Raw genomic sequence first — 16,186 nt, 5'->3', positions numbered from 1 at the left:
CCACATATTGATCTATTCAGTGCTTGAATTTCTTCCTGATTCAATCTTGGGAGATTGTGTGTTTCCAGAAATTTATCAATTTCCTTTACATTTTCTAGTTCTGTGAAGAGAGGACTTAATAAGTGTATTTTTCACATTTTTTGTGGGATCAATTGTGATGTTGGTACCTTCATTGTTTCTAATTGTGCTTGTCTGAATCTTCTCTTATTTTTTTTTTCTTTGTTAATCTAGCTAGTGGTCTTTTCATTCTTTTCTTCTTCTTCTTCTCTTATTATTAGAGACAAAAATCAATTCCTTTTTTATTATTAGAAACAGTCCCACTCTGGTGCCCAGCCTGAATGCAGTGAATCATAGTTCACTGTAGCCTCAGACTCCTGGGCACACACAATCCTCCCATCTCAACCTGCACAGCAGCTGGAATGATAGCTGTGTGCCACCACACCTGCTAATTTTTATATTTTTTCTAAAGACAGGATCTCACTATGTAGCACAAGCTGATCTCAAACTTCTGGGGTCAAGTGATTCTCCCACCACAGCCATTTCAAGTGCTAGGATTACAGGCATGAGCTGCCTGCACTCAGCTTCTAGGAGTCTATCAATCTTGTTTAATCTTTCAAATAATAAATATTTGAAAGAATGTTTATTTCTTTCAAACAAAGATTTTTGAATATTTATTTGAAACATTTTGGGTCTCAATTTCACTTAATTCCACAGCGATTTTAGTTATTTCTTTATTTCTGCTAGTTTTGGAATTAGTTTATTCTTGCTTTTCTATTTCATCTACACGTGATGTTAGATAATTAATTTGAGTTCTTCCTAACATTTCGAGGTAGACATTCAGTGCTATAAACTTTTGTCTTAACATGTTTTTGATTTTCCAGAGATTTGAGTATTTTGTGAATCTGTTTTTATTTATTTCAAGGGAATGTTTATTTTTGTCTTGATTTCATTGTTGTTCAAAAGTTATTCAGGAGCAAGTTGTTTAATTTCCATGTAATTGTGTGGTTTTCAGAGATCTTTTTGGTATTGATTTCTGTTTTTATTCTATTGTGGTCTGAGAGTATGAGTTTCTATGATTCTGATTTTTTCTTTTTTAAATTTATTGAGACTTGCTTTACGGCTGACAATGTGGTCAGTCTTGGAGTAACTTCTGGGTACAGATGAGGATAATATGTATTCTGGGGTTGATGAGTGCAGTATTTTTAGAATTTCTTTTTAGAAGTTCTTCATTTTGATAAAGTACAATTGATCAAGTTTTTCCCTTTATATAGCTGGCTAAAAATCTCTGCTTAATCCAAGGTGACAAGTATTAATTCATTTATTTTCTTTGTGATATTTTGTAGTCTCAGGTTTGACTTTAAGTTTATTATACCTTTTGAGTTAATTTTTGTAAAAGGTATGAAGTATGAATTGTGGTTTTGCATATGACTATTTTGATCTAGTTTTAATTCAGTTTGTTTACTGCTTTACTCATTTAAAAATATTTATTACTTTAATATTTAATGTTTGATCTTATAATTTTTTTCTTTTTTCTTTATTTGTCTCATTATTATTTATGATTATTATCATTATTATACTGAAATTATTAATGCTTGGTTATTTTGACCTATACAACTAGAAATTTTTAAGGTGGGAGGTCCTTTTTTGTTAAATTAATTTTTAACAATTCTTCATGCATGTTATAAATTGATTTTTTTGTTTCATTTTTACTTCAATTACTTGTTTGCCTCCCAGTTCTCATTCTGAAATATAAATAGGATTTCAGCATTTAAATGTGAAGACTTTAAGGCATATCTTTTGAATGACTATATTAGAATTGCATTCATGAGAAACTATCATTTAGGTCAATAAAATTTCTATGTCACTTCTGCCCAAAAATTGTTAGAAGATGAAGACATTGAGCAGCTATAGTTCAAGGCCTTATGGCAAAACAATTTCAAATTAGCTTTTAAATTTCCTCCTTTTTTATCAATTTGTAAAAATGAGCACTACCTCTTGAAAATGCAAGGTTAAATAATCAAATATGTTCTGCAAGAGAAGCAAAAAAGTCAAAGTATTAAGTATTTTGATATTAAAATCCAACATTTAGCAGAGAAAATAAGCTGTTTTTTTCTAAAATGGGTCTCCATTGACATATTTATTGATACATTAAGAAATGGAAGTATGTAGGTCTTCACTATTCCACCCAACCCTAACACTCCTGGGTTTGCTACGAGTATTTAGAACTTGAAAGAAAAAAATGATGAATCCTTAGATTCTATTCTTACTCCCTGTGTTATGTATAAGCAATTTCCCTGATCAGTAATTCTATAGCATCTTCCTAATGTCATCATTTATGGGGAGCTTATTATCTTCCAAGGGCATAAATCTCATAGTTTTCCTTTACACTGATTTTTTTTTTCTTATTATTACTCCCACACCCTAGACATCTGGGACCACTTGGATATAGCCTAACTCCATCCCACAGGAAGTCTTTGGGATTGTTGTTAGCTGCACATATATTCAAATAGTCTATTTTCTGGTATATCAACATCCCGATGTTTGACTCTTAACCTTGAGAAAAGATTTTAAAATCCTTTACCACTAAGATAGATGTGAATTTGTCAGTGCTTTTGGAAAACAGGTGTATTCGTATCTGTAAACAATTCTAAAGTTATGGTGCAATCAGGGAAGACAGAAATTATCTCCTCTTTCATCCTTTTGAACAAATAAAGAAATGTACTTGGAAAATAAAAAATAACATTAGGGAGAGTACATTAGTGCAACGTTGAAAGCTCTGCTCAGGTGGCTAGGATAATGTCTGGAGAAACACATAGTAAGAACTTCTAGTTGCTCAACATTCCTGTTTTAGCCTCCTTTTTCTCTATGCCTTTTCTTTAAGATACCCATTCAACTGGTACAATTTGGGCTGCACTTTCTATCTCACTCTGTGTGACCCAGGAATGTGAAACACTAATATGCCAATCTCTAGCCACTGGGATTAGAGATTGCCAAGTACATCAAGGCAGGCCAACCCTCTCTCAGGCTTTGTTAGAACCACCAAGGAAGAGGTGCTCTTTTCGTCTCATACCATTATGAAACTGAAGAATCGTGTAAATCTGGAGCCATTGGAGACTGTGATAGTTAGTTTTATGTGTCAACTGGGCTAAGCCATGAAATCCAGATATTTGATCAAGATTATTCTAAATGTTTCTGGGAAAGTATGTCTTAGATGAGCCTAACATTTAATTTTTCACACAAAACAATCTTTCTGATAAATAAATCCTACTTATAATAGCACCAAAATGAATCTAATACTTACGAATAAATTTAAGGAAGTAAAAGATATGTATATTGAAAATTATAAAACATCAATCAAAGGAATTGAAGATGAAACAAATAAACAGAAAAATAGTCCATTTTCATGGACTGGAGGAATTATGTCCATACTATCTAAAGTGATATACAAACTTAATACAATCCCTAGCAAACTTTCAATGGCACTGTTTACAAAACATAAAAAAATTCTGAGACTTGTATATAACCACAAAAGGCTCTGAAAGCTGTAACAATTTTGAGAAAAAGAAAAGTTAGGCCGGGCGCGGTGGCTCAAGCTTGTAATCCCAGCACTTTGGGAGGCCGAGGCGGGTGGATCACAAGGTCAAGAGATCGAGACCATCCTGGTCAACACGGTGAAACCCCGTCTCTACTATAAATACAAAAAATTAGCTGGGCATGGTGGCACGTGCCTGTAATCCCAGCTACTCAGGAGGCTGAGGCAGGAGAATTGCCTGAACCCAGGAGGCGGAGGTTGCAGTGAGCCGAGATCGCGCCATTGCACTCCAGCCTGGGTAACAAGAGCGAAACTCTGTCTCAAAAAAAAAAAAAAAAGAAAAGAAAAGTTAGAGGCATTACACTTTCTGATGACAAATTATATTACAAAGATGTCATAAATCTACAGTATAGTAGTAATCAAAACAGTACAGGAATACTAATAAGAATGATTAACCCCAGGGAGAAAAAGAAAATGACGTGAAAGAAAAAGATGGAAGCTAGACTTCTTAGCATAAATCTTATTAGGCAGCTTTGACTTTGAAATCACGTATATTATTTATGTAATATAGACAAAATTAAATCTTAATGATAAAAGTCAAAGTGACATGAATTCACTTTTTAAAAACCCAGTATAGTACTGAAATAAAAATAGACACATAGACCAATGGAACAGAATAGAAAGTCCAAAAATAAACACATGCGTATATGATGAACTAATTTTCAAGAACTGCACTAAAAAGACACAATAGGGAAAGGACAGTCTTTAAATAAACAGAGATGTGCTGCTAGATTTGATTTGCTAGTATTTTGTTGAAGGTTTTGCTTCTATGTTAGAGAGGGATACTGGTTTGCATTTTTCTTTTTTTGTTGGGTCTCTGCCTGATTTTGGTATAGAGGCGATGCAGGCTTCATCGAACGAGCGAGGGCCTCCTTGATTTTCTGGAATACTTTCAGTAGGATTGGTATCAGTTATTCCTTGTATGTCTGGTAGAATTCAGCTGTCAATCCACCTGGCTCAGGGCTTTGTTTGGGTTGGTAGGTTCTTTTATTTTAATTAATTAATTAATTTTTTAACTGTGCTCCAGGATGCATGTGCAGAACGTGCAGCTTTATTACATAGATATATGTGCCGTGGTGGTTTGCTGCACTTCCTGTCACACAGGTTTTAAGCTCCGCCTCTATTAGCTATTTGTCTTAATGCTTTCCCTCCTCTCTCCCCGCCACTCAGACAGGCCTCGTGTGTGTTGTTCCCCTCCCTGTTCTTACGGTGTTCTTATTGTGCAACTCCTATTTATGAGTGAGAACATGCGGTGTCTGTTTTTCTGTTCCTGTGTTAGTTTCCTGAGAATGATGGTTTCCAGCTTCATCCATGTCCCTGCAAAGGACCTGATCTCATTCTTTTTTGTAGCTGCATAGTACTCCCTTGTGCATATGTACCACATTTTCATTAACTGGTCTATCATTGATGAGCATTTGGGCTGGTTCCATGTCTTTGCTATCACGTGTAGTGCTACAATAAACATACATACTAATGTATATTTATAATGGAATGATTTGTATTCCTTTTCAATAAACACACATATGCATGTATCTTTATGATGGAATGATTTATATTCCTTTGGGTATATGCCCAGCAATGGGATTGCTGGGTCAAATGGCATCTCTGGTTCTAGACCCTTGAGGAATCACCATACTGTCTTCCACAATGGTTGGAGGGTTATTTATTGATAATTCATTTTCAGAAGTTGATATTGGTCTATTCGGGGTTTCGATCTCTACCTTGTTTAATCTTGGGAGATTGTGAGCTTCCAGGAATTTATCTATTTCCTCTAGATTTTCTAATTTGTATGCATAGAGTTGTTCATAGTAGTCTTGAGGATCTTTCGCATTTCTGTGCAATCAGTTGTAATATTACCTTGGTCGTTTATGATTGTGCTTATTTGGATCTTTTCTTTATTTTCCCTTGTTAATTTAGATAGAAGTGTGTCAATCTTAAAATTTTTTTTCGAAAATACAACTTTTTATTTCATCTACCTTTTGCATGGATTTTTGCATCTCGATTTCATTATGCTATTCTCTAATTTTAGTTGTTTCTTTCCTTATGCCAGCTTTGGGGTTAATTTGTTCTTTTTTTCTAATTCCTTTAGATACAGAGTTATAGTGTTAATTTGAGATCTGCTAACTTCCTGATGAAAATATTTAGGGCTATAAACTTTGCTCTTAATACTGTTTTGGCTGAATCACAGAGAGATTTTAGGAAGTTGTGTCCCTATTTTCATTAATTTCAAAAGAGCTTTTTATATCTGCTTTAACATCACTTTACACCCAGAGGTTACTCAGAAGTAAGTTGTTTAATTTCCTTTTATTTGTGTAGTTTTGAGAGCTTTCTTGGGATCGATTTCTATTTTTATTGCTCTGTGGTATGAGAGTGTACTTGATGCAATTTCTTATTTTTAAAATTTATTGAGTCTTGCATTATAACTGAATATGTGGTTGATCTTAGAATATATTCTATGTACAGATGAGAATAATCCACATTTTGTGGTTGTTGGTTGGAGTGTTCTGTAGATGTCTATTAAGTCCTCTTAAGTCTAGAGTTTCTTTGTTAGAGTTTTGCCTGTATAATCTAATACTATCAGTGGAGTGTTGGTCTCTACCGTTATTGCGTGGTTGTTTAAGTCTATGTATAAGCCAAGAAGAAGTTATTTTATGAATCTGGGTGCTTGAATGTTGAGTGTGTATATATTTAGGATAGTTAAGCCTGCTTGCCAGATTGTTCTCCTTATCATTATATAGTATCCTTCATTGTTCTACTTAAATTTTATTACTTTAAAATCTGTTTGACCAGGTATGGTGGCTCATGCCTATAATCCCAGCACTTTGAGAGGCCAAGAAGAGGGGACTGCTTGAGCCCAGAATCTCGAAACCAGGCTGGAAAACAAAGTGAGACCCTGTTTCTGCAAACAAACAAACAAACAAACAAACAACAACAATACAATAGCAAAATAAAATTTAAAAAATGCTCAGAAATGGTGGTACGTGCTTGTGGTCATAAGTTCGCAGGAGGCTGAAGCAAGAGAATCACTTAAGCTCAGGAGGTTGCAGCTGCAGTGAGTCATATCTGTGCCAAGTGACACTGCATTCAAGCTTGGGTGACAGAGTAAGACCCTGTCTAAAAAAATTAAATAAATGAATAAAGTCTGTTTTATCTTATGTAGTAATAGCAACTCCCAATCCACTAGGCATTATTCCTGGGATACAAGGTGGTTTCAACATGGGCAAAACAATGAATGTACACAGAATCAAAAACAGAAATCACACAACCATCTCAATAGATGCAGAAAAGCTTTCAATAAATTCCAACATCTCTTCAGAATAAAAGACCTCAACAGGCTAGGCATTGAAGGAGCATGCATCAAAATAATAACAGCATCTGAGACAAACGCATAGTCAGCATCACACTGAATGGGCAGAAGCTCAAATCATTTGCCTTGAGAGCTTGTACAAGACAAGGAGGCCCATTTTCACCACTCCTATTCCATATGGTTCTGAAAATCCAAGCCAGAGCAATCAGATAAGAAAAAGAAATAAAATGTATCCAAATAAGAAAATGAGAATTCACACTTTCTCTTTACTGATGATATGATTCTAGACCTAGATTATCCTAAAGATTCTGCCAAAGTCTCCTAGAAAACCATCAGAACTTGTGAGAATTATTCACTGCCATGAGAGCAGTATGAGGGAAACTGTCCCCACAATTCAATTATCTCCCACCAGGTCCCTCCCACAACACATGGGAATTATAGAAGTACAACTCAAGATGGGATTTTGGATGGCAACACAGAGCCACAGAGCCAAACCACATCATCAGGGCGGAAATGGAAAGAAATGGGGATAAATAGATTGAAGGATACACATTTGCAGTAAGGTACAATGAATAAGTTTATCAATATAATGTAGAGCCTGAGAATTATAGTTCATAATATTATATTATATAGTGAAATTTTGCTGAAAGAATAGCTTTGAGGTGCTCTTATCACATACACATGGTGACTATGAAAGATGATAAATTTACAGGAATCATTTCACTGTATATATGTATATATCAAAATATCCTATGGTAAACCTCAATTATGTTCAATAATAACATTTAAAACAAGAAAAAAAAATCTAAATTAGTTAACTCTGAGTAAAACAGATTACTCCAAATCGTGGGTGGGCTTCATCCAATCCGTTGAAGTCTCTAATAGAAAAAGACTAAGCTCAATCATAGAAGAAAGAATTCTTCCCGCTGACTGCCTTTGAACTCACAGGGCCATTCTTCCCTTCCAGCTGCCACAATCTGGTGAACTCATCTCTCACTCTCTTTCTCTCATGTTGGTCCTGTTTCTCTGAAGAACCCTACTACTGCAGGTCAATCTTTCCTCCACAGGAATGGAGAATAAACACACATGCAAACTCGGGAATATACATATGTATACATGTGAAAGCAGTTGATAAACTTAAACTGTAATCAAGATATACACCTAATGCTCTACAGGATTTCACCCACTTCCATTTAAACACGTCACAAACATTTTCTTTGTCATCATGTTAGTAAATCATTTTTGAATAATTACTTTGTTTTTTTTTAATTTTTAAAAATCATTGCTTAATTTTTATTATGATGGGTACCTAAGAGTAGTATATATTTATGAGGTACATGGGATGTTTTGATACAGGCAAACAATGGGTAATGATCAAATGAGGGTAAATGGAGTATCTGTCACTTCATTTATCATTTATTTGTGTTAGGAACATTTCAATTCCACTCTACTAGTTGTTATGAAATATGCCATAAATTATTGTTCACTATTGTCACCCTCTGTGCTACCAAATTCTAGATCTTATTTGTTCTTTCTAACTTTGTTTCTGTACCTCTTGACCCTCCTCACTTTACTCACCGCTTTCTGAAACTCTAGTACCTATCCTTCTACTCTATCTCCATGTGATCAATTTAAACATTCTTCACCTCCCACATTTAAGTGAAAGCCTGTGATTTTTTTTCTTCGAGACTAAGTTTCACTTGCCATCCAAGCTAGAGTGCAATGGTGTGATCTTGGCTCACTACAACCTCCGCCTCGTGAGTTCAAGCTATTCTCCTGCCTCAGCCTCCTGAGTAGCTGGAATTACAGGCACCTGCCACCACAGCTGGTGAATTTTTGTATTTTTAGTAGAGACAGGATTTTGCCATGTTGTCCATGTTGCTGAACACTTAATTTGCTTCTGATACTACTGACTGCTCTTGTGAATGCACATATACAAGTACTTTTCCCATATTTGGATTATATCCACATATTTGGATATATTTCCATATTTGAATTATCTCCAAATACAGGTAGATAAATTCTCAGAGGTCGAATGGCTGCTCTTGAGGCCATTGGGCTTAGATTCACATTGCCAAGTTGGTTTTCCAAAAAAGAATACCAATTTACACTTCAGCCATCAAAACATTAATGTTTGTTTCTCTGAATTCTTGCCAGTACTAATATTATAATTGTAACCATTTTGTTATTATCGCGGTTTCTTTGAAATGCAGCAGTTGAAACACTACCTTAGTCTAGAACATATTTATTTGATTACACATGGTTAGTGGAGATATAAGTTTTCTGGGTTGTTTCTAGTCTGTTGCACTTACTCTTCTGTAGTTTGTTCATAATCTGTTAGTCCCTTATTCATTTATATGAGCCATCTGGACGTTAAAGATATGATCCCTTTTCTTGCCATATTTTACACAAACATTTTCCTTTCTCTTTATTTCGCCTTTATAGTTCAGTTCCCTTTGCTCTCGGTATTCCCATTGCTGGAAACGTTCTTGCACCAGATGTCTGTGTGATTAGCTGCTTAACCTCTTCAGGACTTTACTTAAATATCACCTTTTCACAGAGGCCCCTCCTGGCCAGACTGTATAAAACACGAGCACCTTCTCCCCAAACTGATGATCTCTTTCCACTCTTTTTCTCTCCTTAATATTCATCACTATATAACTACATATATCTTAACTATAACTATATATGTATGTGTGTATGTAGATAGATTTTTTTAACTGATTTATTGTAAAAAGCCTATTTTCTGCCCCTTTTTATGACACCCTCCACCAGAATGATATAGCAGAATATTATCATTCAATACTAACTGGAGCTGATTTGCTTTATATTTTGAGTTCCACTATCTTCCATTTCAAAATGGATGCTAGAGTGTTTTGTATTTCTTGCCTCAAGGATATTTGCCCTGCAGAAAGCAGACATAGCCTCAAGTCAAATAGTTCAATGTCTTTTATAAAAGATTAAACCCAATGAAAAGCTAATAGCTGTGAGAGGGGAAACGTTTAATGCTAGACTTCCTTTTGCAACTAAGACAGAGGATGTGATGTCCATGGGTTGGCTCATTGGCAGAACCCCAAGGAATAAGGCACCTGTCAGAGGAGATGGAAGGAGGTGGTGCGGAGCCAAGGCAGAACTCTGTCCACTGACAGCCAACCCCAGAAAAGAAGGAACTACTTCATCTAAATGTGTTAGGCTTGACTGGGGACATGAAGGAAATATTTGAATGGGATAATAAACTAAGGCTCTTTAATCATCTCCAAATGAAAAATGTTTTATCTGTCAACTCTAATAGGCTTATTATTGTTACTTTAAAAGGAATTAATAAATACATATTTAATTTTTTCAACTGTAAATGATAAAAGCAAATACAAATAAATACATGTAACAAACAGATACAAAATTTCTTTGGGGTTCTCATTAGAGTGTGTAAAGGAATTGTAAGACAAAAAAATTGAGAATTATTGGTTTTCACGATCTGATTAAAAGCTTGACATTTTCAGGTTGGCTTAAAAAACACAGTAACTGGCCAGGCATGGTGGCTTATGCCTGTAATCTCAGCACTGTGGGAGATCAAAGTGGACAGATCACTTGAGCCTAGGAGCAAGAGATCAGCTTGGGCAAAATAATGAGACCCCATCTTTATAAAGTATACAAAAAATAGTTGGGTGTGGTGGTTCATGCCTATAGCCCCAGCTACTCAGGAAACTGAGGTGGCCTGAGCCCAGGAGGTGAAGGTTATAGTGAACCGCAATTGTACCACTGCACTCTAACCTGGGCAATGGAGTTAGACGCTGTCTCAAAAACAAAAAAAAAATAAAAAATAAAAATAAAAAATAAAGAGAAGGAAAGAAAAATAAAAAGATAAAAAGAAAAAAACAAACATTTTTTAAAAACATAGTAATCATGCTATCTATAAGTAACCTGCTTTCAAGTAAAAGATATACATAATTTAAAAGCAAAAGAATGGGATATGCAAAATAATGTCTCATATAAATACTAAGAAAAAATTGGCTAAATGAATATTAGAAAAATTATCTTCAGAGCAAAGAACATTACCAGAGATAAGCTACTATGACTGTCCTAAGTATATTCACCTTGTAAAAGAGTTTCAAAATGCATGAGGTAAAAATAAATAGGACTGAAAGAAGAAATGGAAGAATCCACAATTACAGTTAGGCATTTCAACAGTTCTCTCTCAGTCATTCATAGATTATTAAAGATAAAATTGATAAGAATATAGCAGACTTGAAAATTCTCTACCAATTTTAACTAGTTAACATTTGTACAAAGTTCATCCAATAAACATACTCCCAAGCACTCACAGAATATTTACCAAGATAGGTCAAACATTGGTCCCATAATACAAGTCACAAAAAAAATCACAAACATCGAAATCAGAGTGTTTCTCCTGATCGTAATGGAATTAAACCAAAAATCAAAAACATAAAGGCATATAGAAAATCTTTAAATATTTGAAATGAGTCAATGAAGAAATCTCAAGGAGCCGGGCGCGGTGGCTCACGCCTGTAATCCCAGCACTTTGGGAGGCCGAGGCGGGTGGATCACGAGGTCAAGATATCGAGACCATCCTGGTCAACATGGTGAAACCACGTCTCTACCAAAAATAAAAAAAATTAGCTGAGCATGGTGGCACGTGCCTGTAATCCCAGCTACTCAGGAGGCTGAGGCAGGAGAATTGCCTGAACCCAGGAGACGGAGGTTGCGGTGAGCCGAGATCGCGCCATTGCACTCCAGCCTGGGTGACAAGAGCAAATCTCCGTCTCAAAAAAAAAAAAAAAAAAAAGAAATCTCAAGGAAAATTATAAAATATTTTGGACTAAATGAAAATGACAAAGCAGCATATCAAAGTTCTAGATGCAGGTAAAACAGACCCAGATCTTGGAAGAAAAGTTTTAGCATTAAATGTTTATACCAGTAAGACGGAGAGGTTTACAATTAATAGTCTGAGCTAAGGCTTTAAGAAACCAGACAACAAACACCAAATTAAGTGCAGAGTGGGAAACGAGAAATCAAAAGCTGCTCTTTCAAAAACATAAAAAAGGAGACATTTCTAGACAAATAGACAAAGAAAACAAATACATAAAAAGCACAAAATACTAACAAAATATAAGACATAAATCCTTTGGATGTCCTCTAAACACTAAATGGAAAATAAGTGGATATTGTCAACAGCTTCATACCATTAATTAAATAACATGGATAACATAGACAAATTCCTTGAAGGACATACAGTATTGAAACTTACTCAAAAAGAAACCAGTAACCTGAATAGCTTCATATCTAGTAAATAAATTGAATTTGTAGTAAAAAAGCCATCCCACAAAGCAAACTCCAGAACCAGATGGCTTCCTTGGTGAATACTCACAGAAAATTTAAGTGGAAAGAATACAAATGCTACTTGAGCTCTACCAGAAAATAGAATAGGAGGGACTACTTCTCAAGTAATCTTAAGAGAACAGAATCACCCTGAAACAAGGCATTTCGATAAATGAAAAGGACAGCCCAATACACTTCATTAATATAAATGCAAATATCTTCAATGCAATTTTAGCTGATCAAGTACAGAAACACATCGTTACAAAGATTAATGTGTACACACACACACTGATGCAACTCTTTCTCGAAAACACTATTCTTCATATGTATCTTTATGTATCCTTTTAAAAGTCATCCTTAGTAAGAATTACATTAAAAACAATATCCTTTTCTTAGTGGGTTACCATGCTATCTTTGCCTATATATATATATATATATATATATATATATATATATATATATCAACCATGTAAGAATGGGTCTATGTGTGTGTGTGTGTGTGTGTGTGTGTGTGTGTATACATTATATATAATGACTGTGTATACACATTATCTATAATGTATGTGTATATATACACATTATATATAATGACACACACACATATATATAATGAGTACATGGGGTTTGTCTCAAGAATGCAAATTTGGTTGAAATTTGAAAATCAGGCGATTAAAATTTGTACTGCCTGACTTCAAAATTTTATATAAAGCTATAGTAATTAAGGCAATATTGTGTTGGTGTCAGGATAGGCATATAAATCCAGGACACAGAAAAGGAAATCAACACATAGACCCATTCTTACATGGTTGATATATGTGTGTATATATATATATTTGCAAAGATACCATGGTAACTCACTAAGAAAAGGATATTGTTTTTAATGCAATCCTTATTAAGGATGACTTTTTAAAGGATACATAAAGATATCTATGAAGAATAGTGTTTTCAATAAAGCGTTGTATCAGTTGAATATCTGTATGAATATATTCTGACCCTCATCTCTCACTACCTACAGAAATAATTTGAAGTTTTTGACATAAAACCAATGGGAAAAATCAAAAAAGGAAACTACCACAAATGATTCAATGGCATAATTTTCTGGTATATATTATTAAGAGGATATAAATATAATAGCAAATGGGAAAAAAATTTCAGCAAATGTTAAACATCATGATTCAGAATCTTCTCCTTTCCCTTTCTTTCTTTCTTTTTTTTAGACAGTCTCGCTCTGTCGCCCAGCCTGGAGTGCAGTGGCTCTGTAACCTCCGCCTTCCAGGTTCAAACAATTCTCCTGCCTCAGCCTCCTGAGTAGCTGGGATTATAGGAGCCCATCACCATGTTGGGCTAATTTTTGTATTTTTAGTAAAGACAGGGTTTCACCATGTTGGTCAGGTTGATCTCAAACTTCTGGCCTCAGGTGATTCACCCTCCTCGGCCTCCCAAACTGCTGGGATTACAGGCACGAGCCACCTTGCCTGGCTGGAAGGAAGTAATCAGAGCTATGCACATTGCTTTATGCACAGGTATGTTAATTTTTAAATTATGTATAACATTATGAGGAAACAATCTATTTCCCATTATAATTATAACTGTTTGCTTCAATGTCCTTTGTAATTACAGGTTTGAGTTATATACCTGTGTCAGTACTTAATTACCACCTGAACACTCACACTAGAACTTAATTCATATGAAGACGGGGACTTCGTCCATTTTACTACAAGTGTTTTCTTTGGGCTCTGATGAGTGTCTGCCTTATAATAGATATTTCTTTAATATTTGGTAATTTAGTGATCAAATAAGTGGTGATTCATCCACATAATGTAATACCGAATAGCAATTCTAGTAATGGTTAAAAAATCTGTTTTCATATTGAACATACTTCTATGTTAAGTGAAACACACAGAACATTAAATTGCAAAACAATATAAATCTACTATGCATTTTGTTTGATACTTATATATCTTGAAGAAAGTGTTATTTTTAAAAATTAGTCTTAAAATTTAAACCTGCAAAAAGGGTAGAGGTTTAATATGTTATAATATTTATCTCAGATTAGTGAGATAGGTAAGGTGAATTAAGATTTTCTTTTTCCCCCACCATTTTTCTTCCTTCCTAGAGTATTCTAATTACCTTTCTGCCCTTGTGGGGAAAGTTTCTATGGGCCACTGAAAACCTATTACACTGTCAATGCAGTGTGGGATAAAATCATTTGTAGAATGACCATATGCATTGTAATCTATAAGGGTCAAATTAGACGATAAAAAAGTGGGCATTATTAAAAATTACTCTAAAACTACAAACAAAACCTGGGGCTGTCTTGGGGAAAGCCAGGACACGCAGTCACCAAGGTTATTGACCATACCCATGAAAAGTGCCCTGTACCTACTTATTTCTATTAAGTAAATAAACACCACCACCAAAAATATGGCATGGTTATGGCATATTTAGATTCTCAGGGCTTCAATCATCTTGCCAGAAAAAAAAAATCACAAAAGAAATAATTTCCCCATGGTCAGTTGCATTTTGATTATATTCATTAAGTTTATCCATAATAGCAAACAATTAATGGAAGATCACCATTAATATTAAATGGGGCCAGTTTTTGAATAAAGTAGAAAATTAATAAATGTTCCACTTGATCTTTTTGGGTAGGAATCATGTGTATGTTACAACGATTACAGAAAAGAACAGTTGGTTAATGCACAGCAGAATAACTAGAACTATTTTAGTTTTCTTTCTATCTACTAATTTGGGTTGAATAATCCATCATATTTATTTTATTAACTAAAACTTCACCTCATGGCAATGCTCTCCACATCCTTGGAGATTACTAGAGTAGGAGTTTGAAGCTTTCTTTCATTTAAACATTGGACCTCCAAACAAAATGTTTATAACAGTTCTTCATGCAACTCACCTAAGGTCTATATTCCATTGATCTCGAGCTTCTCCTTGAGCTCAGAGGATGCCTTGATTTTTTTGTGCTCCAGCTGTCTGCAGGCTGGAAAAGCAAGAGGGAAAACCCTGATCAACCACACACTTGAATCTGAAATGTTTGTGATTGTTCTGGGAGAGAATGCAGTAATACTGCAACTTCATTTGGTTCACAATATCTTTCCTATTAATAAATAGGATTGAAAGAAACAATTGAAAGAAAATTCTCACTCAATTAAAATCATAAATTAAAAATCTGATGTTGATAATACTTATTGTTATCCATTCGTTTGATCAAAAATTGTTTATTGGACCCTAATATCCTGCAGGTGCTCTTCTAGTTTCTGAGAGTACAGAAGTCAACAACAGAAAGCCTCACTGTCCTCATGAATGTTTTGTTATAATATGTGCAAGGACATGCATATGATAAGCAAATACATAGGTCTCAATTGTAACATCAGGTAGATGAAATAAAATAAATGAGACAAAGGGTTAGAAAGATCTCAGGAAGAAAAGGTGTTACTGAAGGTGATCAACAAAGGCCTTTCTTGGGAGGTGACATTTAACTAGAGCAATGGTACATTCAAGGGAAAAGGCAGACAGGGATTGGGGAGCTGCTTTAAATTGGATGATCAGAGAGTTAGCTAATAGGGAAGTGAATTTCACACAGAATATCTCTGTGTACATTATGCTCTTAGTAATTTCAAAGACAATACCTTTCTCCCTTTAAAATGTATTCTTATTCAATGTCACTTAAAACTATGTCTTCTAACCACCAGAGATGCAGAAATTTGTATTTCAAACTTGGAAAACACTAGCCTATAAGGCTCAAGTTTCCTCATCCAAGCTGGTGATGATAATGCAGTGAAATCCCCAGGCTAGGCTGGGAGGATCCCTGGGGTCACAGTCCTTACACAACACAGATACAATGTTTATCTTTTAGGGGTTGTTTAAAGCCTGCCCTGGGGCTACTAGATCAAAGTCTTCAAAGGAGAAGCCAAAGAGTGCCTTAATTTCAC

The sequence above is a fragment of the Saimiri boliviensis genome, chromosome 1 (assembly GCF_048565385.1).
Source record: "Saimiri boliviensis isolate mSaiBol1 chromosome 1, mSaiBol1.pri, whole genome shotgun sequence".
Classification (NCBI taxonomy): Eukaryota; Metazoa; Chordata; class Mammalia; order Primates; family Cebidae; genus Saimiri; species Saimiri boliviensis.
This window is presented reverse-complemented; position numbering follows the sequence as displayed.